Source organism: Amblyomma mixtum, chromosome 10 (genome assembly GCF_055824585.1).
Source record: "Amblyomma mixtum isolate Tamu chromosome 10, ASM5582458v1, whole genome shotgun sequence".
Classification (NCBI taxonomy): domain Eukaryota; kingdom Metazoa; phylum Arthropoda; class Arachnida; order Ixodida; family Ixodidae; genus Amblyomma; species Amblyomma mixtum.
The window spans coordinates 144,374,992-144,402,476 of NC_143021.1; the positions used below are offsets into that span (position 1 = coordinate 144,374,992).

Here is a 27,485-nt window from a genome sequence, read left to right on the forward strand (position 1 = left end):
AGACCTGCAATCACACACAGTCCTCACAAATTTGGCGTCCACTACGACAGGACGAGGTCGGTTATTATTTCTTTGCCTGTTGTGTTAATTTAGGAACAGTATGAGCGCGTCAGAGTTGGTTGCTTTAGGCGAGCGCATGGGCTTGTGCGGCGCGGAGTTACGAGCGTGGGTGGAGGACGAGCTTCGTAAGGCACGGGAAGAGAGAGCCGCTGAGCGTGAAGCTGCGAAGCAGAAGCTGGAGTTAGAGGCACGGAATTTGGAGCTAGAGGCACGGAATTTAGAGACGGAGCGTGAAGCTGCGAAGCAGAAATTGGATTTAGAGGCACGGAATTTAGAGACGGAGAAACAGAAATTGGAGTTAGCGGCGCAGAACTTGCAGCTACAAATAAGGCTCAAGGAGGATGGCGCAAATCCTCCGAGTGACCGTGGAGAGCGTAGCGTCTCATCGACCAGCTCCATTAACCCGCACAGCCTCATACCACAGTTCAATGAAGCGCGGGATGACCTCGATGCCTTCTTAAAGAGGTTTGAGCATGTGGCCACGGGGCAGGGTTGGCCAAAAGAAAAGTGGGCAACGGCGTTGAGCTTGTGCCTTGGCGGCGAAGCACTAGGGTCTTCGGTCAGCTCTCGCCTGAGGATTCCGTGGATTATGATAAAGCGAAGCTTGCCTTGCTTCAGAGGTTTAGGTTCACCGCGGAAGGGTACCGAGAGAAGTTTCGCCAGAGCAAGCCCCAGGATGGAGAAACGGCCTCGCAATATGCTGCCAGGTTGTTTAGCTTCTTTGACCATTGGGTCGAGATGCGGGGAGAAGGCCGCACTTTTGAGGTGGTTCGCGAGATGGTCGTGAGCGAACAATTTCTGAACAACTGTCATTCTCGTTTAGCCCTTTTCTTACGTGAACGGGAGGGCAAGACAGTTTCCAAGCTGGCGGAGGCTGCCGATCATTTTCTCGAAGCACAGCGGCAAAATAACTTGTTGTTCTTCAAAGAACAGGGGGAGCATACGATGAATAAAGCCAAGGACGAGGTTTCAGGTTCACAATCTCGCCTGCGGTGTTTTCTTTGCGAGAAGACTGGGCACAAGGCGGCGGATTGTCGGACGAAGCCGAAGCAATCGTATTGCACCTGGTGCCGCGAGGTAGGACATGATGCCCAGTCGTGCAAAGCTAAGAGGCCAGGAGACCGTGAGGAGTCCTCCTGTTGCATGACACCTTGATATTCACATCCCGATAACCCTGCAGAGGTAACGCGCGTAGAGGGCCAGTTGGGGGAGATGGTCTGTCCTTCCAACCCGGTGGAAACTGCTATGCCCGTGGGGCACGGTGAGGTGTTCGGCCAGCCTGGTTCGGTATTACGGGATACGGGCAGCACCGGTATTGTTGTGCGTGAGTCTCTTGTACCGCCAGCGGCACTAACAGGGAAAAAGGCTACATTATTCTTGGCCAATGGGACCCGTGTAGAAGTTCCGGAAGCGGAGGTGATGATTTCTTCTCCATACTTCTCGGGTAAGGCCATCGCGCGCTGCTTGTCTACACCCTTATACGACATTATAATAGGCAATGTCCCCGGGGCTAAACCTCCATTCCCGGTTGACCCGCCAGTTCTCACTGATCAGGCAGTTTCCCTTGCCATGACGGGTGCGGTCGATGTTCCTTCCCTTATGGTGACAGCAAAGGTTTCAGAGAGTAGTAAAAGCCCCACTCTGAACACACTCCACTTGTCACGGCCGGAGTTTCGCCTCAAACAGGAAGAAGACCCGACCTTAGAGGTGTGTCGCAGGAAGTTGGGGCAAATATTTCATGGCAAGGGACAGACCGCCCACTCCTTTGATACAGATGACGGTGTTCTTTTCCGGTCGTACCAAGTGTGTCCCGGCCAAGTCGTTGAGCAAGCGGTGGTACCGAAGGGCTTACGCACGCAAGTTCTTAAGTTGGCACATAAGAGTGCATTATCCGGCCATCATGGAATACGGCAAACAATAGCTAGGGTGCTCAGTGAGTTTTACTGGCCCGGTGTACAGGCTGACATTAAGAGTTATGTCAGATCGTGTGATATGTGTCAGCAGACTGTGTCGAAGGCAAGGGAGAACAGAGTGAATAACATCGTAGGACGGGAACATGTAAAATCATGGTGGAAACGGAGGTCGGTTTGGAGAAAACGGTTTCACAAAGGAAAACGGAAGTACTAGCCGAAAAAGTTCTCGCGACGGTGAAGTGGTTTGATGTGAACAATGGAATACGGAAGAATGTAGCCCACACCTGTTGTTGGAATTGTTTTTGTTTGTTCATGTTTGTTTTTGAGTGTCGGCTATCTACTTTTTATGCTTTCCGTGTTTCTTCGCCCTCTATGGACGCTTTACGTTGACTTTCCATGTGATCTCTGTGCTGTGTGTGTGAAGGTCTGTGAACGCTTCGAACATTGACGACCGTCGTATTGTGTGTGGTGTGTAGTGTGCGCGCTGTGGTGCGGTGTTCTGTGTTGCGATCGTCGAACGCGTCTGGTGTCGCTCTCCTGAAGTTGAGTTCTTTCCCTTGGAAAAAACTTCCGAAGAGGGGGCCTTCTGTAAGGAGATAGCGCCACCCAGCGGCGTTCGTGAGGAGAAGAAGACAAAGCACGAGGAGCGCGTGCGGAGGGGAACGCGGGGCAGGTCGAAGAGGATTACGTGGCAGAGAAGAGAAGAGCGCGGTGGGCGACGGACGTGGACGAGTTCTGCTGGCTCCCCGAGTTCCGGGCTTGGGCCTCAGCCGCAGACGTCCGGGCCACCAGACCTGGACATCCATCGTCGAGACCTCAACCACCAGGCCCAGGCGCCACTCTTCTCCGTCCATCCGTCAGCTGCTCCACACAGGCCGCTTCTGGCGCCTACGTGACTTTTCCGGGATACCAGACCTGGAAACCGTGCCGGGAGCCCACGGACGCCGACGCTGCGGTAGCGTTGCATCAACATTGGAACGCCCAGAGACTCCCTGACTGCCCGACACCCAGCCAGTCCTCCCCGCTCGTTGCTCGAATAAGACAAGTAGTGTGACTTTACTCTTTGACTCTTTTTTCTGCATTTTTCGTAAGCACTTTGTTCTGTTCCCCCGTGTGTTTTTCCCGTGTGTTGTTGCGTTGCTGTCTTGTTCCTTTCCTTTTTTCTCGCTCATATTGAAATTGGTTTCCTTTCCGATAAAAGCCGCCTCGTTTATTGTTTGTACTTTTGTGTCTGTTTAAAATAAGACCTGCAATCACACAGAGTCCTCACAACTACTTTAGTTCTGCACATTTTTGCAACGTGTCCCCTCTTTTTACACCTGTACCACCGGCTCTTTTAAAAAGAGCAACTCACGGGTGAGTGTTGACCTCCACATGGGCGCCATTGAGCGTTCGTCTCATGTGACGTCTTCCGAACTGGACTCTCTCTGCCTCTTTCCTTGAAAGGCGTTTCTCTGTTATCAGCATTACGCTGCTTCCCTGCCTATCGTGTCCAGTAGACTTCGGTGCTGTCCGACAAAGCTGTTCTGTTGCTCGGCGATTTCAGCATGTCTTTGGTGTCCTGGTTTGCATCTTCCATTGCTATGGCCACACTACACTCTGGGTCACATGTTATCTCATCGTCAGGAAGGGCTAGCAGTTGGCACCGTATGGCTTCGGAACGCAATCCCACGACGAACCAAACCCGCAGAGCTTCGCTCAGAAACGTGCCGAGTTCGGAGGCTGAAGCTAGTCTCTTCAATTCGACAATGAAGTCCGCGATGGTCTCATCGGTTTATTGCTTGCGCTGGTTGAACCGGTAGCGTTCGGTGACAAGTGAGCGTTTGGAAGCGTAGTGCTTCTTTAGAGCACTTACCACTTCCTTGAATGAAGACTTAGCAGCTGCCGCCGGCAACAGCAAGCTCCTGAGCGTGACATAGGCTTTTTCGCCAATAGCCGTTAAGAAAACTTGCACTTTCTTGCCATCCTTGATGTCGTTGGCAGCAGCGAATAATTGGAAGCCTTCCAAGTACACTTCGAAGTTGCCACTTTCCTGCTGGAACTCCTGTAGCTTCCCGACGCTTGCGGTCATTCTGGTTTCTTGGTTGTCCTCCTCGTCGTCATTTGTTGTAACCAGACGCCGGCCAGGGAACGGGACGCTTTATTACGAGGTGCTCACTACCAGCCTCGAACCAACGACTCCCGTGCATGTTGTTGTTGTGACTGGGAGAAGGATGAAAAGGAAATTTCACGGGCCTGCCTACTGGCTCGAGCCGAGCCACCACCGCTGCCGCGTGCAGATAGAAGAGAATTAAAAGATCAGGTGAAAGAGACAAAGAAAAGAAAAAACGCGCGTCGCTGCAACAACCGCGTCCGCCGAAGCGGACGCTGCTGAAAAAATATCTGCCTCTCCCGTAACCGAGAGTAGAGTAAGCATGAAATGTTTGCGGGCATAACACATTGGTTGTAGATGGTACTAGTCAAAATCTTGAAATGGGTCTAGTGTTCAACACGCCACACCACACTCTTTTTTTTTATTCCCGACTTCGACGTTCACAACAATGTACAATAACGTGTCAACTAAGCTTTGGCTGACACGGTATGTTAAAATTTTTTCAGTTCCCTCAAAACGTCAAGCACATCAGCCCACCACACCACACTCTTCTTGTTGCGTCGAAGCGATCTCCTGCAATATTGTGGGCTTAGGTAGACAGCCGCGAACCGTGGCGGCCTTGTAGCTTTCGGGAGCGGCCGCATAACCTGGCGTTGTCGGCAGGGGCGAGCAGTCTTCTGCTGTGGCGTATCACTCGCAAAGCGATCGCTTTCCGCAAGACACTTTCTATCTCTCCTTTCATCACGCTCCATTGCTCGGCTTAAGCAGCTGTGACGGTGGCGGCAATGAAATGCAGGACGATGTAGAAGCGTACGCGGACACGACGAGACGCAGGCCTGAGAAGAATGTATCTTCAGCGCGTTCGAATACTCCGCGAGCGTGTATACATCTGCCAGCCAAAGGGGGAACCTTCATGAACTGTAGGCCCAGCGGCCGGTCTTTTACATGCGTGAGTGTGGGACCGCGGCGCCATCCTTGGGGACGGCGCGGAAGCGCGGCCCTCTCTCTTCGAGGGTCTCGTTAAACCTCGTACGGTGCCCGGATGCTCTCGTTTCAGTGCCCGGATGAGTGGAATTCAGTGCCCGGATGTTGGCTCTCGGTCTCGGCGTGACGTCAAAACACTGCCGACAACGGGAGCTAAAAGCGTAGGCGGCCGAATCCGCAATTGCTCCACCACCTCCGGCATTCGTACGGGATTAAATACATTCGGTGAGACGCCGGCGCATGCGCAGCAAGGAATAGCGAACGCGACAAGCCATGAGCAGACGCCGCGATACGATACAACACCCTACTTACTTTCTTATCGCTGTCCATGCCAGTGCAAGCACCATGCACGTGGCTGGCGCTGGAATGTCCGCCAATGTGGCGTCCGATGGCAGTGTCAGCCATTTTTGCTTCCAAATGACCAAGCTGTCCTTGAAGTTTGCGCTTCTCTGCACTCTCTACACGTAGCTTTCTTTCTAGAGCATCCATCCGTAACAATAGTTTGGTGTTCGCTTGGTCAGCGCTGTCCATTCGCGCACCTAATACGCAACATTTGCACATAAAATTCGCGCCTCCGGCCTCCTGTACCGATTCGAAAAGCGGTTCTTTCAAATTTACCGACGCCTCACACTCCTTGCATTTAACTTTCAGTTGCTTGACCATCCTAGCAGAAATCGATTATTGCTCCCACAAAAATTCTAGAATACCTACAGACTCAAGACAAAAAACCACTTAGAAACACGTGCACAAATAAAATTCAGCCTACCGCAAACGCTGATCACCTAGAAAATTAATATCTTTCTTTCTAAAAAAATATATGTCTCAAATGAGCGCTGAAAAACTACAGCTGCTGGCCAGAATAGACCCGACCGTTATAGGTCGCTGACCTAAATTCTTCTCTTTAGCCTGCACTTCCCCTAACTAGCCTAAAACTAAACACACCCTATTCCCAAAATAATAAAAGAAAGTACTAGCTAGCCTAAAACTAAACACTGCACCCTATTTTCAAAATATTAAAAGAAAGCACTCATCTATTTGACGCACTGACGTCGCTCTCGCAGTCGTCAGTCCGTCCGGTCCCGGTCAGCACGCGTGATCCCAAGAATCGGCTATAGACAAGCAACATAGTGCATGTAAGGTGCGCCCCCTGCTACGCGAAGGCAAATGGAGCTGCTGAAATAGTTGTCCGAACGGTGAAGGATGGGCTTCGAAAAATGAAGCAATGGAAGTTGGAGGACATTCTAGTAAGACTGTTGTTCAAGTACCCAAGAACTCCACAGCAAAGTGGGCAATCTCCAGCAGAGATGCTTCGTGGTTATCAAATGCGACCCCGGCTGGACTCTTCTCTTCCTTCTATTCTTGCAGAGGCACGGCACGGTCAAGATGAGAGGACGTTACTGCCGGATATCAGTGTTTACGTGCCGAACTGTGCGAGAAGGGACAAGTGGATATCGGGACGGGTCAGGACGGCGTCCGGTGCCAGGATGGCAACAGTAGCAACCATGGAGCTGGGCTGTCCTCGCCACACGCAGATCAGGTTCGCTTGCAACGCAGCTGTGCAATGGAGCATCATCAGCCCAAAAGTCGGGAGAGAGAGGAAAGCCCGGCAGCTGGCCCGCCAACTATTCCGCCAACGACTACTGACCAGTCTGGCTGTACAAACAACACGCCGAACGGCGCAAACTCTCCCAAACAGGTTCCCAGAGTCGCTTCTCCCGCTGACCCTAAGACAGGAACAGCAACAACGGAGGCAGCCGCAATAAACTATTAAATTCCCTTAATGAAAATGGCATCAGTATGGAAAAAATGAGCCCCTCAAATATTAGGACTTTCTCAGGTTCATGTGGTTTCGACCGCTTATGTAGTGCGTTGTAGCTGTTGTTTTTCATCTTATCTTTTATGTATATCCGGGAAAGGTGACCTGTATACGTGGTGTTTTGTAACTTGTGCCTCTCCGCGCTGCCACACGTAAAGGGGGTCGAGGGCGTCTCAAGCTGCACTGTCGCAGCTTTTACCTCGGCCTCCTCCATTTTGTAAAAATGGACGTAAGTAAAAGAAAGCAAGCAAGCAAGAAAGAAAGAAAGAAAGAAAGAAAGGAAGCAAGGAAGAAAGGAAGAAGGAAATGACGAAATAAAGAGAGAAAGAAAGAAAGAAAGAAAGAAGGAAAGAAAGAAAGAAGGAAGGAAAGAAAGAAAGATGGAAGGAAAGAAAGAAAGAAAGAAAGAAAGAAAGAGAGAAACAAAGAAAGAAAGAAAGAAAGGAAGAAAGAAGGAAAGAAAGAAAGAAAGAAAGAAAGAAAGAAAGAAAGAAAGAAAGAAAGAAAGAAAGAAAGAAAGAAAGAAAGAAAGAAAGAAAGAAAGAAAGAAAGAAAGAAAGAAAGAAAGAAAGAAAGAAAGAAAGAAAGAGACTCCGAGCAAGGCCTGAGACGATCTACGAGACAACGCATACCGGTGCAGCGTTTTCAATTTTAATTGAAATTGCATTTCACTGAATATGCATGTGCAATCTGGGACCCGAGCCAGCATTACATTATACGTAACACTGAATCCCTGCAAAGCCGTGCTATTCGCTTCATTTTTTCAGACTAGTCCCTGTACACCAGTGTTACATGTCTAAAAAACCGTGCCGAATTAGATCCCCTATCACTACGACGAAAACACGCTCGCCTATCTCTGTTTCGCAAGCTTTATCACCACGACGTTTCACATGACGACTGCTTTCAGCCACCTTGCCTCATTTTCCCTCGCCGTATCATCCCTACAAAGTCAATCGCCCAGTGTGTCAGTTATCTCTTTACGCGCAATCATTCATACCTAGAACCATAAGTGACTGGAATCACCTACCATCAGATATTGCTACCGAGGTTCACCCAGACAAATTTTACAAACTGCTAATTACCTACATCAGAATGTGAGGTCCCCGTGCAACACTGCATACTTACAGAGTTAATAATCCTACTTTTTTGCTCCCTCGAATACCACTACCTTTTTTCAGATTTTTTTTGTATTCTTAATCTGCGCTGTAATAGACCCTTTAGAAAATTCAGCGCCATCTGGTGGGTGGCGCGCGAACCGCGGTGCCTCCGCCATTTCTTGGGCACACACCTGCCGGACTGCGCTTGGGCCGCATTGAAAAGTACGGCGCCCGTCGAAGCCACAACAAGCGCAACTTTCTTGTTTCGTGTCCTGGCCACCTTCCTTGACATTGGCTCTCTGCTCCAAGCTATAGTCGCGATGCCGGCATCCTGCTGTGTGCCTCTCTGCAGCCAGCGCAGGACCCATTCACATTTGCGAGCCGCGAAGGGCATGCGATCAGCATTCGCTTGCGACCAGTGAGCAGATCGACGACACCGTTGTTCACACTTGCAAGCGCGACCAGCAGGTCGCCTTCTCGTTATATTCTCGTTTGATGCGGAAACTCTCGGGAATATTGACGTTGTTCACGCGAAACTCTCGGGAATATTGACGTTGTTCGCGCGCTTTCGAGAGTTTATTCTGCTTTGGCCGCGCCTCCTGCACTCGCGCTCGGTCCTCTGAACTGCTATTAGCAATGTACTACTACGACCTTAGCGAAGAGGAGGATGTTGTGAAGGTTTTGAAGTGCACCGCGGTCGTACAAGCGTCATGATGACAGAGGCGCGCTTCTCTGCAGAGTCGGCCTGCCAGCCTGTATGCCGGCCGCCGGCGTCAGAAAAATGCGCCAATATTGTTTGTTCGCGTTCACACCAAGCCCGTAGGTAGAGGCATGTAAAAAGTGAATAATTTTTGAAGATCGCTGGTCAATACCGAGTTGCTGGTAGAAATGATAACTGCGACGCAAGCAAATTTCTTCCCATAGCCGCTTTGCTGCGGCTGCCCTCTGCGGCTCGACTGTTGTCTGCTAACCCCATTGCTGAAGGCGCCGCGGAAATCGAGCACGTCGTAATATTATTATGAGACGAGGTTCACAATAAAGCGGTGACGAAAGCAGCATCTCAGTAATTACTAGCGCTTGCCATGATCCGACGCGCCTTCAGCTGCGGCATCGATATATGAAACCGGCTAGGCTTAGCGACGACTAGGGCGAGCAGGGAGCAGCGCAGTTCGTCGCCCGGCGCGCCCGCGAACGGTGTCATTGGTGAAAGCTCGACTCGCTCGCTGTTTGGTTTAACGGTTTGTGACTTGCAGTCGCAAGGCTGGAAAATCGAGCAGGGAGTGACTGGTCCGCGACTGTCGCTTTTCCAAAACAGTCGCGCGGCCTCTGCTAAGTGTGAATGAGGCGCACGGAAACAAGCTGTGTATCCAGAGCACGGAGCGCATGAAATAGCGGCATGCTTCTTTCTTCTCGTCCGTGACCTGTTCGTTTTCACATGAAAATAAATGACATAAAAGTTATCCTACCGTGTAACCCTTCCGGTGTATTGTGAGCACAAATATACATATGTGCCACCTTCGGTGCACTCGAGGACACGCATTCCGATGCTGGCGACTGTTTCGGCGCATCACAAAATCAAACATTGCTTAAGCCCGCTTGTTTTGGGTTTGCTAGCGTCCGCGACTAAACCATTCATAGTGAGTTTCGTGAGCGCGACGATGCGGTGCGGCGAGGAGCGCCGTCGTTCTCTCCGTTGCGAATCTGCAACAAACGACGGCGAGATAGGCAGAGTGCAGCAGCTATGTGTTTTCGTTGGGTCAGTGCCTGCGGTTTAGCAAGCGCTCCGGTAATTTTTCACCTTGATCAGAAGTGAGCAAACTATGCATGTGAACAGCTACAACGCGAGTGATTTTGCACCGACGGCTAGCGCACCGGCACTGCTGATCGAGTGCACGCATCCGGATCGACATGCATTTCGCCCTGCAGTGCGCCTGCTCGTACTCGAGTCCGGTGTTGTTAGCCCTCCTTTATCGACAGCAGATTCGACCTGCACGGCAACGCGCACTGTAGACGAATCACAGTAATTCTCCTATACCAGCTTTGTAGCTTCCGTGAGAGGTGCGGCCGGACAAGGAGTCCAAAAGCCTTTCCGAAAATGCGCCCGGCACGATAATCAGGTCCCTCGACGACTGCAGATTTTGCGCCATCGCTTTCACAAACCCAACGAAAGTATTGTAGACATGCCACAAGATGGAAACTGGTGCAAAGGCTGAGCAGAGTGCTACAGCTGCGCGTCTGCTAGCCAAAGGTGCCCAAAATAAGGCGCACTGCGCCGACGGAAGTTGCTGATGATGATGCCTGCCAAGTTGCCAGACTGAATTTTCTAAAGGGTCTATTGGTTTTTGTTCTGCGTTGTTTTTGTATTCTTAATTTCAGCTGTTTGCATTTTTTAGCTTTTATTGCGCTCTATTGTTGTCGTTTTTGTTGTTTGTATTTGTTTTTTCTGTACTTTAAAAATGGTGTCTGTATTTTATTATTCCCTCTTTTCTGCACCTTCGATTAAGAACAAATTGTCATCGAAGTGCTTCGTGTGTCCCCCCTATGTAATACCCTCCCCGGAGGGCCTTTAGGGCATTTCAATAAATAAAATAAATAAATAAAAAGAAAAAGTGTTGCATATTCTGTTCAGTAACCACTGCACAGCGCGCGCGTCATCAGCGTGCAGCCGCTATCGCCGCTCTCTCCGTCTTCCATATTTCGCCTCACATATTTCGGTGGACACCCGTCCAAATTCGCGTACAGTGACGTCACGACCATTTCCACCAATCTGAAACGCGGAAAAATTTGCTGACACGTCTTAGTCACGACAGTATGAACCATTAAAGGTTTTCGCCTTAAAAAGTTCTACGTTTCAAACGACCCCGTGACTTTACTTTCGGGCACATGTGGACCCGACTCATTCGACGCTGACGTGAGAGGGAAACGATAAATGCGGGCGCACTTTGGTCGCGTGAAAGTCGGCTGCCGAGGGTTTTTTTTCAGCATAGGAATTTGTATGCTTCAACTAACTGACAACTTGCAAAATTGCACGAAAGCTGCCTCACAGGAAGATGTTTTCCAACCAAAAACATCGTTCACAGACACGTTTTCGCGTCCTGCCCCGCTGCCTGAAGGGGTTAGCGCGGGGGGAAATGAGTCAGCAGTCCTCTGCTGTATCCTTCTTCGAAAAGGTGTGCGGGGCTGCCCCCCAAATTCGCGTGAACCTGAAGCCCCTCCGGACATCACCAAGAGCATAAAGGAAAGTTGAGCAAAGGTTACAAAGTAGCATTCCCCTGACGAGTACCTGTTTCGACCCGCTCTTCGCATTCGCGCCCCGGCTCTATTATGTCCTTTCGCCAATTTCCCTCTTATACAGATGTAGGGACACCTCTCTCCTCCCTCTTCGAAGAAGAATGCGAGATTCCCGTCTGTGAACGAGGGTGTTTGGTCGGAAAATTGTAGAAGGCGCTTGTTATTCTGCAAGTTGCAAATTCCAGCTAACACCTGCAGCATCTGAACTACAGCGCAGTTGTGCATTCTGTTTGCCAGAGCCTATCCTAACGCTTCCGGGGAGTTCTAATGGCCTTCAAGCAAATTGCATTGTTTTCCTTTGAAAGCGAGAATGTTAAAGATAGGAAACGTCCGCTAAATGGCCAATCATACGCGCGTGCACTTACAGCTGTGAATTTTGTACCGTGTCAAGCGACGGGAGATTGATATTGTGCTCACTTTCTCCTGGCAGTGTCGCAAAGACCTACGAAGAAGAGAAGAGGAAGTGAAGGAAGCCTGTGTCCGTTCGGTGAATTTCAGCTTCGACGCAAAGGGCGCTTCCCTGGTGAAAGCTTGGCGCTTTGAACGATAGCAGTCTTTGTGTCGAAGCTGAGGTTCGCTGAACAGAGACCGGTTTAATGTGTTTCAGTAGACGAGACGTGGTCGTGTGGTGTTCGATTTCCTGCTGCCACGTGGCCCCCTCGTGATTCTCGCATTGTCTGACAGCTCCTAATCGTGTTGTTGGAAAGGTTTGGTTTGGTTTATGAGGTTTAACGTCCCAAACCGACTCATGCTATGAGGGACGCCATTAGTGAAGGGCTCCGGAAATTTCGACCACCTGGGGTTCTTTAACGTGCACTGACACCGCACAGTACACGGGCCTCTAGAATTTCTCCTCCAAAGAAATTCAACCGCCGCGGCCGGGAACGAACCCGCGTCTTTCGGGTCATGTTGCTGGAAAGGAGTAGTTGGTCCAAGCCTGACTTTCAACTAATTATCGCATGAACCTCTTCCTAAGAATAGCAACACCGTCAAGACATAGTGAACCTAATGCTAAATTGCGCTATTTTAATAAATGGCGTTATTGAGCATCGCTCGAACTTGTTGATGGTCTAGAAGACCTTAACGCGTGCATGAATTTTCCTTGATAAAGTAATGTAACGGGGTTTAAGAAGAATCGTGACGGTTGCAAGTCCCTGCACACAAGCTGTAATTTTTTTGTTTTTGTATTTTTTTATGCCACATAAAACTATGAGCTCTGCGCGGTGCCATTTCTTGCGTTTCTTTTTTTTTCGATGCCACAGTCACAAGTAATCTTATGCACCCCAGGCCAGACACTGTTTTTGCTTTGCAGTTTTTGTCGCGTACGGTGTGTCGTACGCAGCGCAGGACGAGATGAGTGAACACATCTGTCATTGACAGCAGCCTGTGTATGCGGCACAATCTGCCGAACAGCGGTTCGCTCTGTGCACCTTTATTGCAAACTGCTGTAGAAAAAAATGTTCTCGGAAAAAAAAAATGTCACTGAGGAAGCACCCACAATGAAAAAAAAAATGCTCCTTTTATTAGACTCTTCCTTAAAGGGGTACTGAAGAGGAATCTGTACTCGTCTTTTTTACCGCGGGAACTCGATCAACACGTTCCGAGCATTCTTAGAAACTTAGAATTTTTGCCCTATGTGGCCGATTTCCCTAATTCAATGGAATTAACATCCGGCTCCCGCTTTTTTTTTTTAATTCTCCCCATACGGTGGGCGGAGTCGACCAACGCGCGGAGTGCCTTTCACCCAGTCCCGTGGCGGCTTGCCGCTCTGGAATCGGCGGAGTAATACATAGTAGTCCGTAGAAGCAAATAGTCCGCGCGTATTTTTATTTATGTGGGCTTATTTTGCGGCTATATTATCTGCGAATGAAATTATTTATTTACGAAAACCTAAAAAACAAAGCGAAAGCAAAGGCTAAACGAAGATGGCTAAAAGGCACTCCACGCATCGGTCGACTCCGCCCACCGTACGGGGAGAATTCAAAAAATAAAGGCGGCAGCCAGACGTTATTTCGATTTAACTAAGGAAATCGGCCACACGGGGCGATAAGTCGAAGTTTCTAAGAATGCTCGGAACGTGTAGATCGAGTGTCCGCGGCAAAAAGACGAGTTCAGATTCTTCTTCAGTGCACCTTTAACTTTGAGGACAGAAGTAATCATGGAGCATTCTGCAGTACCAGGTGACACAATGCACATGTAGTGCAGATCGTGCCAAGAAAGGCACACCACGAAGCCCTTCCGCCGGTGACTTCGCTCAACTGCCGAACGATCCAGAGACGCACTTGAGCTGAGCCTCCGCCTTTCCGCTGCCGTCATTTTTTACGTACACCCCGCTGTGGGTTTGTGGAAGTGAGACAGAGTTTTCTTGACCTTGGTGATATTGCACTGTGTTGGTTCAAATAGCGTGCACAAAAAAGGACGCACAGTGAGTAAAACGCACACAGCGCTTACTTTCAAGTCAGCTTTGCTGAAAAAGGGGGCATTTATAAGAAGCTTCTGAGATGCAGTAGACCTCAAAACGCCGTATGCCTTCTAAGACCATTATTACCAACATCAGAGAACAACATGTGAACAACGACGAACCAAAAGACATAGCAGGGTCGATCTGTACAAGGCCTTCCATCATGTGCCATCTGAAAATAGTGTTATGTTCAGACACAGTGAAAAAAAAAAGGTGAACAAATGATAACAAGCAAATTAGACAGCAGGTCGAGCTCTACATGGCTTTCCATTGTCAGTAAATAAAAGACGGAAGAAATGTTTTGTTTTACGGGGTTTAACGTCTCAAGCGGATAATTTCGACCACCTGGGGTTCTTAATCGTGCGATGACATCGCACAGTACCCGGGCCTCTAGAGTTTCGCCTCCATCGAAATGTTACCGCCGCAGCTAGGATCGCACCTGCGTCTTTCGGGTCAGCAGCCTAGCACCCTGACCCCTGAGCCACCGCGGCAGCTAAAAGAAGAAAAAATGAATAACTATAAAAGCATAAAATATCGTTTGGCATTATACCTTTACCCCCTTCCCAGACAACCCGAGATGACTAGCCCGTGAATTAAATGTCGAACCATGCATGTGTATGGTTGATATGTCACCAGAAAATTCTTTGTCTAGGAGTATTACGGACTCTGCTCTAACGCATACGTGCCTTTTCGTTTGATAGCTTCTGCCCCTATTATCTCTCGTAATGTGATTTGGCTCCTATAGTAGGATACAACTTAAAACAACAGCAGTTGCTAACATTGGGCCGCAGCGTCCTGTATTACTCCGCTGGACAATCGCAACAGTAAACGAAATCATCTTTGGTTTGGCTATATCAAACAATCCACGCATCAAAATTCTAGAGCTCATAATTTTTTTCTTGCGAGAAGCTTCTTGTTTAGAAAACATGAAACGGTTAAGCAGTGGACTACAGTGGACAGTGGAGCAGTGGACTTTTGTCGTCGATGATTTCTTTGCGCGGAGGCTGAATGTAGTCGAAGCTTCACTGCAGACTTAATTTGTGTCCGACTTTGCCTACCACCGTTGTCCTTTGAACCAGGGCGTGCATTCTTTCCAGTTCCTGCAACGCAGAGAAAGATTTACTTGGCGTAAATTTCTTCGGCGCAGGTTTTCGACTTTAGTACTGAGTTCTCGGAGCCGATCGCTATGGTACGGGCCCGTTTGTACAACGCAGCATTACCCGCAGCTTAAGGGGGTTTCATAGAAAACACCTTTGATACATGGTACGAAACAAGTTTTGTGTTTTTTGACGCATTATGTTCCCTGTACACCATATATTTGAGTAAACACAGTTTCCATGTTGTAGCTGCGTTGACCCTCCTGAAGAACACATCTTGGATCAAAGCAGTCTAGTGTTCCTCGGACAGCTTGGGGAACGGGCCGCAATTAAAGCTTATATCTACGCTGGCACAGCACCAGCGGGGACAAGTATCGAAGTTTAGAGCTTACTGCATGGCGTTACTGCACTTTAAGATAAGCTGAGCACCAGCCCATGGGAAGGCTTGTACACGTTAGAAAACTGGTGGCCACCAGGGGGCACTGGGGTCCAAACCCCTACGTCTCGTATGCGGCCCACAAGAGGTAAAATTACTAGCATATAAATCTCTTGTCAGGTCAAAGTTCGATTATGCATCGCCAGTTAGGAATCCTCATCAAGTTTACCTTATCAATGCGCTCGAGTCACTTCAATACAGAGCAGCCAGATTCATTCTTTCTTCCTATTCGTACGACATCAGTGTGACATCTTTAAACGCGGAATCCAGTTTAGCACCCCTTTCACTTCGTCGTCGTATTTCTAGCCTCTGCCTATACCATAAATTTTTCCATAATTCGCTGCGCTGCGCACCCTACATTGCCCCGCCATCCGGCATATCCCACCACATTCGTCATCCTTTCCAAGTGTATCGCCCACGTGCCCGTACTGTCACCTGCGCCGCTTCTTTTTTTCACCGTGTTTCTGTAGGCTGGAACGACCTCTCCAATGACATCGCTACCATCTCATGCCCATCCACATTCGCCGAAGCTGTTACCAACCTTTTTTCAACATAACACTTGTTCAATTGACTGTTTTGTACCCACCCCTTATATAATACCCCCCCAGTGGGTCATTAACGCATTAAAATGAAATTAAATGAAATGAAACTGCAGGAGGCTACGGGACGTTTTGTGGTACCCGTTTCGAGACACTTTTTCCCATTTTGAAAATGGGTACGTTTTTTTCAGGAACCTGTTGCAAACGGTGACTAAGATTACCAACTCTTTCCGTCATAGATAGCAGGCCTTAGGCACCGCTAAAAGGGCATCAAGTTAACAAGCGTTACAAGCATCAAGTTATCTTTATCGCTAACAAGTTTACAGACACGTAGGGATATCGCACTTCTTTGCTTACTGCAGAAACTAATATACAGTCGTCACGCGTCCACACTGCCACTTACACGCCCAATGCGCACTTCACGTCGCCTACGTAATAATCTTAGCTTCCAACGTCTATTCGGCCGAACACTCGCGTTTAATTCTTCTGCTTTGTCACGTGCTATCAAGTGTTGGAATGTTCTTCCGGATTGCATTGCTACCATACGTGACCCATTAATGTTCAAAAACGAATTGACCACCTTTATGCATCCATGATATTGTACATAAATTGTGTTCGTATGTGTAGTCAAATCCATGCACTGCCGCTATTCGTTTGCTGTTTTTTTTTCTTCTGTGTCAATATAAAATATTTTTCTTTCAATGGTTTGGTTTGGTTTATGGGGTTTAACGTCCCAAAGCGACTCAGGCTATGAGAGGCGCCGTAGTGAAGGGCTCCGGAAATTTCGACCACCTGGGGTTCTTTAACGTGCACTGACATCGCACAGTACACGGGCCTCTAGAATTTCTCCTCCAAAGAAATTCCAGCCGCGGCTGCCGGGATCGAACCCGCGTCTTTCGGGTCAGCAGCCGAGCACCATAGCCACTGAGCCACCGCGGCGGGGCATTAAGGGTACTAAACAGAGAGCTCATCCGTTAATAATTATTTTTTTAATACGTTTTAATAATTGTTTGCAGTCCAATGTATGTAATATTGTTTCCTTTTATGCTTTCCCAGTTTGTACCATCTTTTGCCTGCTAAATATTGTAACCCCTGACCTCACACAATGTTCCAAGTGTGAAACCTTTGAGGTATAAATAAATAAATAAATAAATAAATAAATAAATAAATAAATAAATAAATAAAATGTATTCCACTCCATGTGTGTAAATTCTCTCCAGACAGGAAATAATTAAGTTGTTCCCCGCGCTCAAGGTATTGGAGATTTGCCCGAGAACACCTCGAAGCACAGTCAGCGCTAGCGAAACCGCGCCTCTTGCTGCTTAGTGTGAGAGGCTTCCAAGATCAATTAGAGGCTTTTATTAGCACCCCTGTACGGTAAACACGGTGATTAAGGTAACCGCCCCAGTATGGCAAATGCGGCTAGGCGACTCTGGCAACGGTAGCAACGGCAGCGCGTTATCATATTTCCCGTATGGTTCTCAGGCGTCGCTAAAACTCTGTACTGTCGACAGCCGCGTTCTCCATAATGCGACGGAGAGCATTTCGTGCCAGATTTCTGCGTAAAGCAATGTTGCAAACGAGGGCGTTGCGTTGGGAGTGCACGTCGAGGTAATCCGCCAGACGACAATGCGCAGTACTAGCATATACGTGACCACGCAAGTGATCCATGCATTCATCGGCTCCAAGCAAAAACGCGCGGTACGCTTCTCAAGCGTCCTTGAGTCTAGAATTAAGGTGATTCTCATTACAAAAAAAAATAATGACTATACGGAAGAAAGTGTTACGCAACTGCGAAAATTATCATGGCGAGAAAAGGGAACTCAAAACGCATCCACTTTTTATAAAGTACAATATGCTGAGGGCAGATATGGTATACTACTTTAAGTTGCTACAATGGATGCATAAAAATCGTTTGTATGTCACATCCACCGACAGAGTAAACTTGTACGCTGTCAGAAACCCGAAAATAAAGATGCCGAGGATAAGGACAAGTTATGGTCGTCAAGCACTCTTTTCAAGTTATCAAAATTCTCAATAGAAGAGATATAAATATAAATTACAGTAAACCCTTGTCCACTTTCAGAAACGAATCTAAGGGAGTTCTTCTCTGTAGCGATGTCGCCTATACCGTTCACGAAAATTTCTCATTCAAGCATGTTGTAGTCCATTTTTTTTCACAATTAGTGATTTTGTGTTCGCGTCTGTGTATTCTTGTTTGTGCTTATATGTCCATAATGCCTTGTTTTTCAGTAGGCTAGAATAAGCCTTAAGTAGTAGTAGTAGTACGTGACCTTTATTCGGCCATAATTTACAGGCCGAGCATGTCGACCGCCTGGGCGACCAGAAGTCGCTGTTCTTCCTCCCCTTCAGCGCCAAGCCAGTCGAGCCAGGTGGTGATGGATAAAGAAGGTGGGGGGTAGGAACCCGTCTGCTGAGCAGCCGGGCAATAGAAGAGGCAATGGGCCAGGTCCGCATAGATACGGGGGCAGTTGGGACAGGAAGGGTCCGATTGATAGCGATAGAGAAAGAGGCGAGACGGGGTGATAACTGCATTCATTTGGATGTGCCGAAGAAGGTGAGCCTCCGGGACCGTGAGCAATGGATGAGGTGGAGGGTAAAGGCGTTTGTCTGGGCGGAGCTCGAGGTAGACCTTGTTTATGGTGCGGTGAAGGGTGAGTCTCACACCGTCCTCCGAGGGCTTGGGCCAGGGGATCAACGGTGCCCGGAAAAGTGTGTCCCGGGCGAGCTGATGGGCCAGCTCATTGCCGTCAATCCCTGAATGCCCAGGGACCCAGCGGAGGAAAACGATGGAAAGCTGCAATGCGGAGACCGCTCGTTCGACCTCCTGTTGGAGAGAAGGGGTTAGGGTGCGTTTCTGTATGTGGTGTATAGCGGCTTGTGAGTCTGAATAGACTGTGTACTCTTGAAGAGAGGGAAGGAGAGCTCACGTCCAGTAGCCGTCGCATTCGCACTGGTCACACAGTCCCAGATCCTCCTCTTCTCCGTTTATGGCGTCGCCGTAAACGTCTTCAACGCTCCTTTCGCTCCCAACCCCACAATGCCCAACTCTCCTCCCGGATCACTGCTCTGCGGGCCGAGATCGTCGCCAACTGCGCCTCACTCGAGCACTCTCGTTGGAGTGCTCCTTTTGACCGTCTTGACTCTGCTTTGCAGCTCGCCTCTCTCTACCTCCCTCCCCCTCTGGCACCTTCCTACCCGATGTACTCGGGCGGACCTAACCCCGATCTGGACCACTCCTGCACTCTCCGAGAGCTCGAATCGGCTCTGGCTGCTAATGCTACACGCTCGGCTCCCGGTGAGGATGCCATTACATACACCACACTTCGCAACCTTCCTGACTGCGCCAAAGAATTTCTCCTTCAAACCTACAATGAGGCCTGGAACAGCGGCTGCCTGCCGAGCTCCTGGACCTCCTCCCTCATTTCTATGATTCCGAAGCCGGGCAAGCCTCCCTCTCTCCCGCCCAACCTCCGCCCAATCTCCCTGACATCGTGCGTTGGTAAGACCCTTGAGCGAATGGCCTTGACTCGCCTCTCTAATTTTCTCGAGGCGAGGGAGTCTTCCCCCATTCTCTCATCGGCTTCCGACGCCGCGTCTGTGCACAGGACATGTTTCTGATTCTTCAGCACACCTTTCTATCACCTACCCCCCCCCCCCCCCCCCCCCTCAAATTCACGCACTTGTGACCGTCGATGTTCGCAAGGCCTTCGACAGTGTTTGCCACGACCACATCCGTTCCCAATTCGACTCCCTAGACTGTGGCCCCCGCATGTACTCTTATATCCGTTCATTTCTCTCTAAACGTATGGCTCGCTTTCGAGTAGACACCCATCTGTCCGACCCCCACCACCTCACCCGTGGCACTCCTGAAGGTGCTGTTCTCTCTCCTACCCTTTTCAATCTTACTATGGCCCCTCTCGCCTCCCAGCTAGCTGAAATTCCCGACCTGCATCATATATTTTACGCCGATGGCATCACTCTGTGGTGTTCGTCGGGCTTTCTCACCACTGCTGGCCTCTCTCCTGCTCCTGAAAAATCTGAGCTCCTTCTCCTCAACCATTCCCGATACCAGCGCTCACACAACCACTTCGTCTATCTCCACCTTTCTGGCTATTCGATTCCTGCCGTCACGCAGTGCAAAGCTCTTGGCTTTCCTTTGCATGCGGTCAAGAACGTGCAAGCCCTCCACCACGATGTCACCACCTGCCACTCCGTAACTCACCTACTGCGGCGCGTGGTCACTCGGCGCTTAGGTCTCTACGAGGCTCACGCGTGCCGAGTTGCCCACGCGCTGGCCCTCAACAAGGTCTTGTACTTTGCACCCTACATTTCCTTCAATCAGACTCAATTTAACACTCTCGAGACTGCCCTTGGGGGCCTCTACAAGGTAGCTCTCAACCTCCCTGTCACTACCTCTACCGCTAAGACCTTTGCCACAGGCCTCTTTCATATTCTCCGTTCTCTTCTCTCACTCCATCGTGACTCGCAGCTTGCCCGCCTTTCCCTTACCCGTCAGCGTCAGTGGTTACTGCCTCAAGCGGGTATCTCGCCCATTCCCATCGCCCCTTTTACCTCTCCTATTCCAACCCCTGCTCCCAATCTTCGTATCATCCCCCTCCCCACCAACATGTTCCCCGTCCTGCACGCCGGCCGTCGTCATGGGGCCACGCAGCACCATTCCCCTCTCTTTGATATCCAGGGTGTAGCCTTCACGGATGCCTCCTTCGTGGCTCCTCGAGGTTCCTGCGGCTACGCCCTGTACCATTCCCACCTCCCCGCTCCTGAAACCCACACCAGCGGGCCGTATCTACACCCTCCGGATGGACTGTCCCTCGAGGCCCTAGCCTTAAGTAGAACATCGTTATTTGATGTAGTGTTTCATGTATAAGTCCTGGTCTCTGATTCTATATACTCATCGTACATTTACGATGCAAATCCTTGTCTAGCGCTTCGCTCTTTTTTTTTTCGTATGTATGTATTTTGCTCTGTATAATGCTTACTTTTGTGCCTACTTTTCTTTGATTTCGTTTTATGCCGTTTTCAACGATACTGTTTCGTACCGGACCGCCGGACTTTTGTAAATTACATGTTTGTTTGTCATGTAGTAGGGGGCTAAGGACCTGTCAGGCAACATTGTGCCTTTAGCCTCAGCTCCTTCTAGGTAAACGTCTAAGCAAGAAAGAAAGAAAGAGAGAAAGAAGGAAAGAAAGAAAGAGAGAGAGAAAGAGAGAAGGAAAGAAAGGAAGAAAGAAAGAGAGAGAGAAAGAAAGGAAGAAAGAAAGAAAGAGAGAAAGAAAGAAAGAAGGAAAGAAAGAAAGAGAGAGAGAAAGAGAGAAGGAAAGAAAGGAAGAAAGAAAGAGAGAGAGAAAGAAAGGAAGAAAGAAAGAAGGAAAGACAGAAAGAAAGAAGGAAAGAAAGAAAGAGAGAGAGAAAGAGAGAAGGAAAGAAAGGAAGAAAGAAAGAGAGAGAGAAAGAAAGGAAGAAAGAAAGAAGGAAAGACAGAAAGAAAGATGGAAAGAAAGAAAGGAAGCTTATTAGGTGCAGTGCTGACAACGCACTTCGCGACAGGCATGTCCATAGGTTGGTCACGCACGCCTGCTCTGACTGGACAAAACCGGCGCTTTTTTTAACTGTTCCCGGAAGTAAGCCTAATAGGTTATTCTGGCGGACTGCTAGAGGGCGTCACTACGTGCTCGCACCTTGAAATGGGTGAAAAGCAAAGGACTAGGAAGTTTTGCAGTTACTTGTACATACATGATCAATGTCGACACAAATCGGAGAAAGCGGACTAGAAAATTGTCAACCAAATATTTGCAGTGCAGGGGAAAAACAAGAATTATAGATTAAGAAAAAAAAGGTTAAAGAAAACGGAGAGGAATGTGTGTGTCACGGGTTCGGCGACTAGTCGACATCATCACCGAATCCGGACAATGAGGGGGTGGTCGTTTGATGCCCGGCGTAGCCGGTAAGCAAACGCAGTGACTGAGACCGAGGCGTGTTTAAGAGGTAACAACAACAAAATAACGTTTATAGTTCGATTGAACGATGCGGCAGCTTTCACAGATACATAATTCACATTCTACAAAACAATTGCGGGAAGCACATAGGAGTAAACACACTGAATTAAGTTATACGTTGAATATTTCTACACAGGTCAGAACACAAGTGAGAGGCCAATTAGATACAGTCGATCAAAATTCGGAAGGTGAACAAACATACAGTCAACCGGGAAGCGCGGCTGCAGTCCATCCACAGAAACGCAGTCAGTGCGGCCCCCGAAGGCGACGTCCGTCCAGGGCAGCTTGCGGTTTCGAGGATGCGGTGCGGCGGCTCGGAGACCCGGGAGTTCGCGGCGGCAGCGTTTCCACCGACGAGCGCCCTGAAGTTCGTTTCCATACGGCCCCCTTTTCAAGCTCTCTGGCGCTAGCGAGCGAGCACTCGCGGCGCCACAGCGTCGGCGTAGAAAAAAACAAAACACCAAAAAGCGCGACGAGAGCACGTAGGCACCTACGCTTTGACTCTGCATGGCCGCCATCTTGGAGGAGGAAAAAATTAACGCACAACTAAAAAGAAGCCCCAGGCTTCGACTCTCGATTCGGTGACCTTGGAAACGCAAAAAAGTAAAACACAACCAAAAAGCCAGTCACGTAGGCCGCAACTTCTTTCCCGCTAATGGTCAGCTCCAGACTTCGGCAGTATCGGGGACGACTTTGAGCCGCCTCCGCTTTCGCAATGCGAGGGGTTGTCTACATAACTGAAAAAAGCGTGCATGCATTCTTGCTCTTCCCGAGACACATACAAAGAAACGCGGACGCATCAGTTTTATACAAACAAAAGTAATTTACAGGCTGCTGCCACTTCTGTGACAGTGTGGGAAACAGGGATACGGACGGAATCAGCGCTGGGAACATACAGAACGTTCAAGCAGGAATTTGCCACCGACATGTGAGACAATTACTGCACAGTTTGCTTTCCTAAAAAAATGAACAATTTTCATTTTTTCAACGCAGAAGGGCAATAGATGGAGATTTTTTTTGTTCATCCTGTAGCACGGCCTCTTTCTACCTGCTTGATAATGACCCATTCCCTGGCTATCAGCCTGATCTTCGCGGTTTAAATCGTATCCATAATTTATTCCATGTATCGGGTGTACAGGCGATGTTGAGACGCAAGGTAGCAGGATCCCACCGCGGCCACCAGTTGTTGCGGCTCGAGGTGGCGTGGCCAGTTGTTGCACCTGGGGGCTCGTCCGGGATGAGGAAACGGTTTGAACTTCAGATGGTTGGTTAGAGATTACAAAAACAAGCAGATTTAATGGCAAGAAACTAAGACACTTATTTACATAAATTTACAAAAAGAAGAGCAAGGAATCAAAAGTTAAGAGTTCATAGCGTCGAGCGTCTGGATGAGCCTGTTATCCAAGGCTCAGAGCTACTGGATGAACCTATTACCCAAGGTTCAGAGCCACACTGGATGAACCTATTACCGAAGGTCCAGAGCCTTCGTGCCCACTTTGGTCGCAGTTTATATAGCCCAAGGCTCCGCCCTTTCACCAGGCGACATTCCATCGTGACACAAAAGTTCGGCACCAGCACCGCCATCGTAGACCTGTTGCGCCCCCTCACTAGGCGGTAACTCATCGTGGCACAAAAGATCGCCACCACACGTCACAGACGCAGCTGGCCAAGACACCTGTTGAGAGCCCGCACGTGGAAACTGGCAAGGAAGAGGCTAAGTCCGCATTCCGCATTCCTATAGCATTGTGTCGTGTTGACCTCACAGCCGCAGCTGCGCAGGCTTCCTCTGATTCGTTCCAGGTTTTTTTTCAAGACGAGGGACACCCTTTCTTCTCCTGTCGTCGGTTGCTTCTCGAAGGGGAGGTCGTTTTCGCCGAGCCGAGTGTGGGAAGAGCCTCGTCGGCCACTTCCCAGAAAGTCACCCTTTTTCGTGAGGTCAAGTTGAAGTCAAACAACCCGTCAAAATTGCCGCTACGTTGAATCTCCCTCCGTTTCATCTCGGGTCTCAAGATGGGTCGTAACAGCGAATAGGACGGAGGGCGCGGTAGCCGGCGCCTAAAGAAACCACAAAAACTACAAATAGAAAAACCACTCTCCCTACAAGTTTTCAGCGGAAAATTTTCAAGCATACATGTTCAAAGCGGGCTGGCCGAAGCCCAACTTCCGCTCTTCCAAGAATGACCCCCTAATAGCCCCTGCATCTCTCGTGCCTAAAATACCGCCTTGAATCTTCGGCACCGAAATCTTTAGCTTCGAAAAAAAAAGCGCGGGCCGTAGACGCACTGACGAGCTGGTACATAAGGGTAGGTTCTTGGTCACCTTTATTCCGCACTTTCTTCCGAGAAAAGCAGCCAGTGAGCACAGAATCTCTGTCTGAATACGTCAGGTCACAGATATTCGGGTGTGGTTCCCAGTTTTCTTAGGCAGAGAGAGAGAGAAATAGAAGAAAGAAAAAGCAGGAAGGTCCCTGCACATGGGACAGTAAGGTGAGTCACCTGAAATGGGTTGTCAGTGTTGTTACTTCTGCACGCACAGAATGCCCTGCTATCGCTTCCGACCGCCCCGCAGGGGAGAGGGGTCGCCCCGCAAAGGAAAGCTGCACCCACGTGGGCCTGATGCAGTGAAGCCTGACCCGCATGAGAGAAGGATTACAAGGTATGCTTTCATTCTGTCTTCTCCATATGTGTAGAAACGGGACAATATCTACTATTCAAAGAGGCCATGTTTCTTTTTTCATTGCACTAGCTCAAGACCTAAAATGTGCTGCTGTTTAGCTGGAAGCTCCTCTAAGCTGGTTCCAAGAAAAGATCGCATAACAAACCCACGGTCTTTGAAAACATCGATGCTTAGTTCAGTGGGCAAGGCTTAACGCCTGCAGGTGACTACCAGAACCAGCATTCTCATACAAAAAAATCTGCTGCAAATACTCCTCAAGGGAAGTTCTCGAAACCATGGCGTAGACAGACTGTCATGACGCCGCAGTTAACCCCATTTCGCGGAGGCACCTTCCAGTCAGCTGTGATTTCACTTTCGGGGATCAACTGCGACGTCACGTGTACCTGTAGAGGCACTGTCGGGTACAGCTTAAGAACGAAGCGGCTTTTCCCCGGCAAAAAAACCCCCTCCCAGACAATGGCTACGGCCGATTCTCATGACCCTGCCAGGGTAACAGTGCAAGGAGCGGTGCCACAATGGAGAGAGGGGTCTATCCCCGACTACGGAGGGGGGGGGGGACTATTTCCTTTCATCTGCCACTCCCTGCAGACTCCAGTCCTGTCTGGATGAGCCCTTTGTTCCTCCTCTCCACGTACTTTCTCACTCTCCTCTCTCATCCGGTCCTTCTCACCCGCTTGGACGCTATAAAACCTGAGACTTCGAGCCCATATAGTCACTCTCCTGCACTGCGGTCACCGCGTTCTTTTCGCAGCTATATTAGCGCTCGAAGAGACTGCAAGTTGTCATTCGAATGTGCGGACCCCTTCCTGTTTGACATTCTTCTCTATTCTAGACGAAAGCCGGTTGTCGCTGCGGACGAGTTCATCCACCTTGTGTCATCCAATTGTCAGGCTGTTTGTAATCTTTAATTTAACATTGTGTGAATGGAAGAAAAACAGCGAAGAGGTCTATTACACTGTCAGGCATCCATTCATGCCTTTTCAAAAATGTGTGGGCAGAATGAGTGCAGTACATTTTATTTGTTCTGCTCAGTAAATGACCTGATTTGAAACTTTGCAAGCATAGTTCTGAACATATTGATTTATGATTGATTTATACTGCAATCTGGGCCTTTAAATTCTTTTACAGGTGCTGTTGGCTCTTATTGTACTGTCTGCATCATTTTTTCAGTGAGCACAGGTTCATCTGATGGTATGTTCTTCCATGCTTCACCTTTAATGGGGTAAAATGTGTGCTTTACACAATTTTCTTGCCTCAGCAGCTTTGATAACGACTAAAGTCAAGAGCTTTCAACCTGACATCTTAACAATGAGCAAATTATTTCTGCTTCTATTTAATAAGAAAAGTTCAGCTTTGTGATGACCAAGTAACCATATGACCCATGTCCCACATTGCAGTTCTAATTCCTACTGTATCTCTCTGCTTGATGAAAATGCCATCATACCTTTCAATGAAAATTAAGTGGGTCTTGTACTAATATTTCACTTACTTGAAGGAGCTTTAAACCTTTTTTTCTACAGTCATGAAGGCAGTAGCTGATAAGCTATAGTTCAGGTGAAATATAATTTGCTTTCACTGGGCAATTCCCATCTGGATTTACATATGTGCAAGGGAAACATCCTAAACTGAAATTTGACATAGTTGCAGCTGATATGTACTAATATCACTCAGTCTCAACCAGAAATCTGTTGGCCACAGTTTCAAATTAAGAATCATAGCGGTTTGCTAATAGATGATGCCGCACCTTCTCTTGCAAAGCAGCTTCACTGTTCGAGCTGGAACCAAGTGAAACTGTGTAATCAAAACTGAGGTGTGCCTGAAATATCATTGCAAATAGTTCTAGTTAATGACATAATAAAAGCCAAATGTTTGTCCTGGACCAATAGCAGGTCAACTTCACAAGCATGGCAGATTTCGAGTGATCACCAGCTACGGAAACCACAGGGTTGTGTGTGATCTCAGCAAGGGTCAGTTGGGATTTGTGAGAGTAAACTGTCTACATTTTCAGTTGATACCTGTCAAAAGCCTGCAGGTATTTCAGTGTGTTAAGGCTTCTGCTGTAATCTTTCTGTGGAAGATATGTCCTAGCTGGGATTAGTTCTTTTATAAGGAACAGCTCTTAAAGGGACCTGCTTTTACACTGGCTGAGCTTGAAAAACAGTAGCAGGGAATAAAGTGTGTATACACTTTAGTTACCGCAGTGGGAACTGCTCGAGGAAAGAACTGGGTATGGACTTGTCGGCGTGGATGCGAGTGCTCCTGGCCCGTAGAGTTTCGCCCATTTGGGCACCCCAAACTCAGTGCGCTGCAGCCGCGATGAGAATCACAATTTGAAAAATCTAAAAACTGATCCGGATATTACGGCCAGCTATAATCAACCTCTCAATAAATAAGGTGCATTACTGCAACTGGTAAAAAGTTAAATATGTTATATTAATTTACAAGCCTGCGGGTTAAATAAACATCTTAGCTGTATTTAATCTATTTAAAAAATTGCCACATCTTCAGTGAAACAATCCGCAGGCCATCAATTTTGGACTAATTAAAGCTTGTAGAGTACTTTCTCGAAGATAAATTAGGATTGGCATATATATGTTGCAATTGAAAACTCTCACAGTCACCTGCTGAATAAATTTTATTTTTTTTTTGTTTCTGCAATACACGCTTTTCTTATTTTCTTCTTCAGTGACAACTACAAATTTCACATTGCAGTAAAAACCAGTTCAGCTGCAAATGTCGGTGCACATACAACGACGCATTTCGCTAGTGATTACTTCTCTGTTGCAAGCGATCAACCTGTGCCAGCTCGCCCCGTTACCCATGCTTCTGGCCGAAAACCTCAACTGCAGCCATGGAATCAGCATTCTTGAATATGCATGACATCTGTGGTCATGTTGTCCAGGTGGTGATGTACGTGATTTGTGTGCATCTGGGAGAGACAACATGAAGTTAAATTTTTGGGCTACATATATGCGTGTACGA

General features: G+C 48.5%; 1 pseudogene; it reads right to left on the reverse strand.

Moving 5' to 3' along the window:
• Positions 1 to 3,456: 3,456 nt before the first annotated feature.
• LOC149327185 (uncharacterized) lies at positions 3,457 to 4,044 on the reverse strand (annotated as a pseudogene).
• Positions 4,045 to 27,485: the final 23,441 nt, after the last annotated feature.